Raw genomic sequence first — 7,860 nt, 5'->3', positions numbered from 1 at the left:
TATTATAATGAAAAAAATCAGTAGAAGGAAAAACAAACTCTAGGAATAAAAATAATGAGTGCAATAAGTCTATAAGAAAAATCTTTGAAATCTTAATGTATAAAATTAAGAGAATGGTTTAGTAAAACATAAAACAGAGTAGTATGCATTCATTGAAACAATAATTATGAAGCCTTAATAATACAAGGGGAAATTTCATACTATGATGTTGGAACTACACAAAAACCTGCATCCTTGTGGAGAAAGTAGACAAAAACATGCAAATATAAACATACTTATATAACTGTGGTGTAATTTAGAGTGACTAACAGCTATTTTTAGTGTATTTTTGTGTTTTTGTTCATTATAAATTAAGTTCTAGTATATTAAAATTTGTGAAGCTTTAGATTTATAATATAACATTGCTAGGGCCTGATTTTTTACACAAATGCTGGTGGTGAGACTAGAATTTAGTACTTCTCATCTTTGAGTGGAGATTTTAGAATTACCCAGGAAAGTTGTTGAAAATGCATGTTACTAACTCCATCTCAGAATTTAACTTCGAAGGTCTGGGGTGGAGTCCATGGACCTGTATTTTTAATTAGAAATAACTAAAATTTATATCCAAGTTCTCTTCCACTTATGGCATTCTGCTTTTTTAATTTAGTGCTTAATACACCAGAAACTCTCTATAATGATTAGATAAATAAGAATCTTTTTCTTTTCTTATACTTTATTTCTTAGCCTGAAGCAAAGTGGATTCACAAGCTGCTTTAAAGAACAGCTGAGTGCTTGCTTTCACAGAATGGCCTTACCACAGTAAACCCCAGCTACTCGCCAATGGGCATTGATACTTCTGTGGGACTGTAATAAATAACATCAAGTCTTCTGTGAGTACCAGGATCTGATTTTTTGCGTGTGATTTATAGAAGTCTTTGTAGAGGTGTGTACTTTATTCATTAAATATCTGAACTAAAGTACTCCAGTATTTTACCCCATGCTCTGAAGCTTCATTTGGAAGCAATTTTTTCAGTTTAGGTTAAAACTTAGTGATTTTCCTTTTATATTGTGTTAATTTTTTCTTCCATTTATTATTAAAAGAGTAAATAGAGCCCTAGATTGTTTAGTTAAGTAGTTAGAAAATCCTCTTATACAAGGAAGGGTTGCAGGTTTCATCCCAAACCTGATCATCATACTTATGGGAAGCAACCAATAAATGTCTCTCTCTCTCTCTCTCTCTCTCTCTCTCTCTCTCTCTCTCTCTCTATCTATCTATCTCTTCCTCTTCTTCTCTCCCTCCCTTTCCCTTCCACTCTGACTAAAAATCAATGGAAAAATATATATCCTTGGGTGAGGATTAACAATTAAAAAAGAGTAAGTAGAATGGAAGTAAGCTTATTTTTCATGCCCTTAAAAGAAATAGAGTTTTATGTATATAGCAATTCTCACTTCCCACATACACATACAGTTTTCAATGTAATATTTACCTTTAGACAATTTCCTTTTAGTTTATTACTGTCTTTAATAATAACTTGAAAGTGTCCCTAGAATAATGACAGACATTTGTCAGTTATTTTACATATTTCCATGATTATGCTTTCCATATTATTTCCTGAGATCATTTAAGGGTTTTGGAAGAAGAGATAAATAACAGATGATAGATGATGGATAGATAGATGATAGATAGATAGATAGATAGATGATAGATAGATAGATAGAAAATTGGTAGATTATTTTCTAAGTACTATAAACTAGATAGCTTATAAAAATAAAAATTTATTTCACACAATTCTGGAGTCTGGGGATTCTAAGATCAAGGGGCCAGGAGATTTAATGCCTGGAAAGAGCCCACTTTGTGGTTCATACACAGCCCTTCTCACTGTTTCCTTACATGGTGCATAATAGTGAGCCCAGTGGAGATTCTTTTATAGAAACACTAATCTAATTCATGAAGGCTGCACCCTCTAAAAGCATCTGCCAAAGGCCCTATCTAATACCAACATATTGGGCATTTTTAACATATGAATTCTGGGGTCCATAAATATTTAATCTATAGCAATAATACATACTCAGACAGATAAATATAAATGTAAAAACCTTTCAGTTCACCAAGTCTGCTGTCTGCCTTTATGGTATAATCTTCAGTTCTAATTACTCTCAGAAATGCCTACATTTCTGAGAATTTTAAAGCGGTGCATTTTTCTAGCTCATTTGACCAATTACATATGTCCTAATTTACAAATAAAATGTTTTTCATTGCAACATTATAAGTAGGAAAGGTTTAAAAATAATCCAATTGTCTGTCAATAAGTGACTGATTGAAAACATAATAGTAATTCTCCACAATGGAATGCCATATGAATGTAAAAAATAATAAGGAAGCTCTCTTTGTGGTGAGATGAAAATATCTTCATTATAACTTTATCTAAAAAATTAAGGTGGTGAAGAACATATATATTCTGGACAAACAGGGGGAGGGACCACAGGAGGTTGACTACTGGCCCCAGTAGAGAGCTGGCCCTCAGACCCCTGGGAAAGGTGCTCTGTCTGCCACAACCCATCCCTAGTTCCCCATCCCAACCTGGGGACTGAAGGCCCCAGCGGGGTTGGGAGAAGAGGCAATAAAATAGTCCGGGCACAGAAGAAATGGATTCTGGATGCTGATGCCGCCCCATCATAGTTCCCCACCTCCCACCCTACTACTTCCCTCACTGCCATGCCATCACTGCAGTGAGTGGACACCAATTGGGGCCTGCGGGCTGGGGGAGGGACTGTGGGAGATTGACCGGCTGGGGAGGTTGGCTGTGGGAGCACACTGACCATGAGGAAACAGCTCCTGCATTGAGTGTCTTCCCCCTGGTGGTCAGTGAGCATCATAGCGACCATTAGTTCCTGTTGTTCTGATCGAGCACATGTGTCAAACACAAGGCCCGCGGGCCAAATCCGTCCCGCCAGGCCGTGCAATGTGGCCCGCACCGCGCTGTCATCACTGCACTCCGCTGCGTTTCCATCACAATGAGTTTATGACTGTTCAGTAAACCATTCGGCCCGCGATTTAGGCTGGATTTTAGATTTTGGCCCCTTCTCTGATTGAGTTCGACACCCCTATACTAGAGGCACAGTGCATGAAATTCATGTATGGGAGGGGGTGTCCTTCAGCCCAACCTGCACCCTCTCCAATCTGGGACCCCAGACCAGGCTGCTGCCACTGGCCCGGTAATCATGCAGTGGGGGTGTCCTGCCCTGCTGGCATGAGACCCTAGCCCAGGCTGCCTCCAGGGCCAGGGGATCATGCGGCTTGGGTGCAAGGCCCTGCAGGTCTGAGATCCCAGCCCAAGCTGTCACCTTGGATGGGGGTATCGTGCAGTGGGGGTGCACAGCCATGCCAGCCTGAGACCCCAGCCCAGGCTGCCTCCACTGGCCTGAAGACCACACAGCGGGGTTGTGCGGCCCTGCTGGTCTGAGACTCTAATCCAAGCTGTCGCCTTGGCCAGGGAGATGGTGCAGTGAGCGTGCGCAGCCACGCAGGCCTGAGACCTCAGCCCAGGCTACCTCTGGGGCCAGGGTATCCTGCAGCTTAAATACTAGGCCTATCAGCCTGAGACTCCAGCCCTGGCTGCTACAGCTGGCCTGAAGATCGTGTGGCTGGGGTGCGCAGCCCTGCTGGCCTGAGACCACAGCCCAAGCTGTGCCATGGCTAGGGGATTGCACGGTGGGGGTGCACAGCCCTGCAAGCCTGAGACCTCAGCCCAGGCTGCTGCAGGGGCTATGGTATTCTGAAACTTGGATGCTAGCCTGAGATGCTCACCCTGCTGAACTGAGACTCCAGCCCTGTCTGCCACCACTGGCCTGAAGATCGCTTGGTGGGGGTGCACTGCCCTGCCGGCCTGAGATCCCAGCCCATGCTGCTGCTGCAGCTTTGATGCAAGACCCTGCAGGTCTGAGACCCCAGCCCAAGCTGCGGCCGCTGGCCAGGATCTGGCACTGGCATCTCCCAGCCAGACACCCTGGGCTGCCGCCACTGGGTGGACTTGAGGACTCCAGCAGAGCTAAGAGGACTGGGCACCGCATCTTGTAGTTATGGGTGCCGCCATTTTTGTCATGGGGTGATGGTTAATTTGCATATTACTCTTTTATTAGATAGGACTAGTGGCCCTGTGCACAAATTTCGTGCATGGGGGGGGGGAGTGTTTCCCTCAGCCCAGCCTGCTCCCTCTCCAATTTGGGACTCCTTGATCACAGATTGGGCCTAAACCAGCAGAAAGGCATCCCTCTTGTAATCTGGGACTGCTGGCTCCTAACTACTCACCTGCCTGCTTCCCTGGTTGCCCCTAACTGCCTCTGCCTGCCTGCCAGATTGTCCCTAACCTCTCTGCCTGCCTGCCTGATCACTCCTAACTGCCTCTGCCTGTCTGCCCTAACACCCCTAACTGCCCTCACCTGCTGGCCTGGTTGCCTTCAACTGCCCTTCCCTGCTGGCCTGATCTCGCACAGTCTCTGTCTCTCTGTTTTTTCTCAGCAGTCCTCCAGGCCTCACTGCTTCCCTGTGTCCCTCTTCCTCTTTCTCAGCTGGGAAGGGGCAGGGCTAGTGTTGTCACTCCACCCTCTGCCCACCTTCCCTACCATCTAGGCCTCTTCAGACCCAGTCTGTTTTGTTTCCTCATTCTGAGAGAGGCTCTGAGAACAAGCTGGAAGGGAGGGAAAGAAAGGGAGAAAAAGCTGTGGGATGGTGGACACTGTGTGTGTGTCTGTGCGTGTGTGCAGTTGGGAGTGGGTGTGAGTACTGGCCCCGCCTCCCCCATCCCTGGCTCCACTGCCACAAGTCTCCACCCACCAGAGCCTGCTGCATGCGCAGCCTGGGTGTTAGGTCAAATCCCCAGTCATTGTGGATGTAACGGACCCAGGGTTTTTATATAGAGACCTGGTGCATGAATTCATGCATGGGTGGGGTCTGGATGGCCCTACCCAATGGAGGCCAATTGGGCTGGGCCAATGAAGGGGAGGGTACATGGGAGCTTTGCCAATTGGGCCAGTTGGCTGCTGGAGTGCATGTTATAGCAATCAGTCATTCCAATCATTCCAGTCATTCCATTCCATTGTTCTGATTGTTTGGCTTTATATATGTACTAGAGGCCTGGTGCACAACATTTTTGCATGGGCGGGGGCTGAACCTCAGCCAGGCCTGCACCCCCTCCAATCTTGGACCCCTCAGGGGATGTCTGATTGCAGGTTTAGGCCTGATCAACTGGCAGTCAGACATCTCTCTCACAATCCAAGACAATTGGCTCCTAATCACTCACCTGCCTGCCTGCCTCATGCCCCCAACTTCTCTCCCTTGCTGGCCTGGTCCTGCCTCCAACTGCTCTCCCCTGCAGGCCAATTTGCCCCCAACTGCCCTGCCATCCTAATCTCATTCCCAACTGCCCTCCCCTGCCAGCTTGATTGCCCCTAACCTACTTCCAGCCTGATCTTGCCCCTAACTGCTCTCCCCTTCCAACCTGATCTCACCCCTAACAACCTCTGCGTCAGCCCCCAACACCATGGCTTTGTCCAGAAGGAAGTCAGATGTCCAGAAGATGGCCAGTTGACCTGGTCTAATTAGATCTATATATATATCCTATCTAATAAAAGAGTAATATGCAAATTGACCCTATCTCCCCTATACCCACAAGCCATGCCCATGAGCCATGCCCACCAGCCAATCAGGAGTGAATATGCAAATAAACCCAACCAAGATGGCTGCAGCCACAGAGAGCAGGAGGGAAGCTTGGGTTTCCACCTGCCCTTGCTGGCCCAGGCCTCCACTCCAGGCTACAAAGTTTTAATGATAGAAGATAAATAAATACCCACAAAAATGTCTGTGGCCATGGAGCAAGCAGGAGGCTTGGGTCCACTCAAGGATACAAAGTTTCAATTATAGAAGATAAATAAATCTCAGATACCAGGGCCTCCACTTGGGTTGCCAGGGGATGTGGTTGGCCTGCAAACAACCACAGGCTTCTTGCCCAGGCCACCCCATGCCCTAAGGGAACCCCCACTCTGATCCAAGACACCCTTCATGGCAAACCAGCTGGTCCCCACCCATGCACCAGGCCTCTATTTTATCTAATCCTATCTAATAAAAAAATAATATCCAAACACACAAGATGGCTGCCCCCATGTGGTCAAAGATGACTGCCCCATGTGGACACAAGATGGTCACTAAAAGATGGCCAGCAGGGGAGAGTAGTTGGGAGGAACCAGGCCTGCAAAGGAGGGCAATTTGGGTGATCAAGCCTGCAGAGGAGGGCAGTTAGGGGTGACTAGGTCGGCAAAGGAGTGAAGTTGGGGGCGACCAGGCCTGCAGGGAAGAACAGTTGTGGGGGACCCAGACTAGCTGGGGAGGGCAGTAAGGGGTGACCAGACCAGCAGGGGAAGGCAGTTAGGGGTGACCAGGCTGGCATGGGAAGGCAGTTAGGGACAATCAGGCTGGCAGGGGTGTGGTTAGGGGGTGAACAGGCTGGCAGGCAGAAGCAGTTAGGGGCAATCAGGAAGGCAGGCAAGGTAGCAGTTGGGAGCCAACAGTCCTGGATTGTGAGAGGGATACCAGATTGGAGAGGGTGCAAGCTGGACTGAGGGACATCACCTCCCATGCATGAATTTCATGCACCAGGCCTCTAGTACACACACACACACACACACACACACACACACACACACACTATAGAGGCCTGGTGCATGAGATTTGTGCACTGGGGCGAGTGGTCCCTCAGCCTGACCTATGCCCTCTTACAGTCCAGGACCCCTCAGGGGATGTCCACCTGCCAGTTTAGGCCCGATCCATCTCACAGTCTGAGGTTCTTGCAGTCCAGGAACCCTCACTCCTTATCATGTGCCTACAGAGGAGGGGGAAGAGGCTCCCTCCACCACTGCTGGGCTTGCTAGCCATGAGCCTGGCTTCTGGATGAGTGGTGCTCCCCCTGTGGGAGTGTACTGACCACCAGGGTACAGCTCCTGCATTGAGCATCTGCCCCCTGATGGTCAGTGCATGTCATAGCAACTGATCATTCCACCGTTTGGTCAATTTGCATATTACACTTTTATTATATAGGATATATATACATATCTATCTATCTATCTATCTATCTATCTATCTATCTATCTATCTATACCTATCTATCATATATCTATATACACACACTTACACTGAGTGGCCAGATTATTATGATCTCTGAACACATGAAAATCTGGCCACTCAGGATATATATATATATTAGAGGCCCAGTGCATGAATTTGTGCATGGGTGGGGTACAGCCAGCCTGGCCAGGGGGAGAGAACATGGGCAGTTGGCCAGCCTGCCTGCTGGTCAAACTCTTGGTCAAGGGGACAATTTGCCTATTATCCTTTTATTATATCGGATATACACTGAGTGGCCAGATTATTATGCGTTCAGAGATCATAATAATCTGGCCACTCAGTGTATATCCTGTCTTTGTTTAAAAAAACTCTGGAATGATACTAATATTAATCCAGTATTCATGGATAGAGTTGTACTGGTTGATAAAATACATTTGATCCTTGAACAGCATGAGTTTGAACTGCATGGGTCCACTTATACATGATTTTTTTCAATAAACATGTATAGTACTTTAAATATACTTTCTCTTCCTTACAATTTTCTTAATAACCTTTTCTTTTCTCTAGCTTACCTTTTTTAAGAATACAATATATAATACATATAACAAAAATTTATGTTATCAGTAAGGCTTCCAGTCAACAATAAGCTATTAGTAGATAAGACTTGAAAGAGCGAATTTCCAACTGCATGGGATTTTGGGGCTCCTAACCCCTGTATTGTTCAATGGTTAACTGTACTTCCAAAACAATTGGTAAATGGCAAC

Source organism: Pipistrellus kuhlii, unplaced genomic scaffold, assembly GCF_014108245.1.
Source record: "Pipistrellus kuhlii isolate mPipKuh1 unplaced genomic scaffold, mPipKuh1.p scaffold_m20_p_16, whole genome shotgun sequence".
NCBI classification, from domain to species: Eukaryota; Metazoa; Chordata; class Mammalia; order Chiroptera; family Vespertilionidae; genus Pipistrellus; species Pipistrellus kuhlii.
Note: the sequence above shows the minus strand (reverse complement) of the source record.